Here is a 243-nt window from a genome sequence, read left to right as displayed (position 1 = left end):
TTCTATTTGGGGGGGACCTGAGATCTGTAGCCTTCTCTTTGGATGGGAGGACCTGAGCGGTCTAGCCTTTGGGGGGAGGGGATAGAGCGTAGATCTATGGTTGCGGTGTGTAAATCTGGACATGATTTGTATTTTCAGGCCCACATGGTGGTTCTGTGCCTTCCCGTACTCCCTCCTCATCTTCATATATGATGAAGTCCGTAAGCTGATCATCAGGCGCAGCCCCGGTGGTAAGTGTCCACC

General features: G+C 52.3%; 1 protein-coding gene across 1 annotated transcript in view; it reads left to right on the top strand.

Annotated features, from left to right (window-relative positions):
• Positions 1-243, top strand: part of LOC108802354 (sodium/potassium-transporting ATPase subunit alpha-1) — a 21,762-nt gene that overhangs the window by 16,914 nt on the left and 4,605 nt on the right. The window lies entirely within an intron of this gene.

This window comes from Nanorana parkeri, unplaced genomic scaffold (genome assembly GCF_000935625.1).
Source record: "Nanorana parkeri isolate BGI_ZX_2015 unplaced genomic scaffold, ASM93562v1 scaffold2821, whole genome shotgun sequence".
Classification (NCBI taxonomy): domain Eukaryota; kingdom Metazoa; phylum Chordata; class Amphibia; order Anura; family Dicroglossidae; genus Nanorana; species Nanorana parkeri.
The sequence above is the reverse complement of the archived record's forward strand: the minus strand, read 5'-3'. Positions and strand labels throughout refer to the sequence as shown.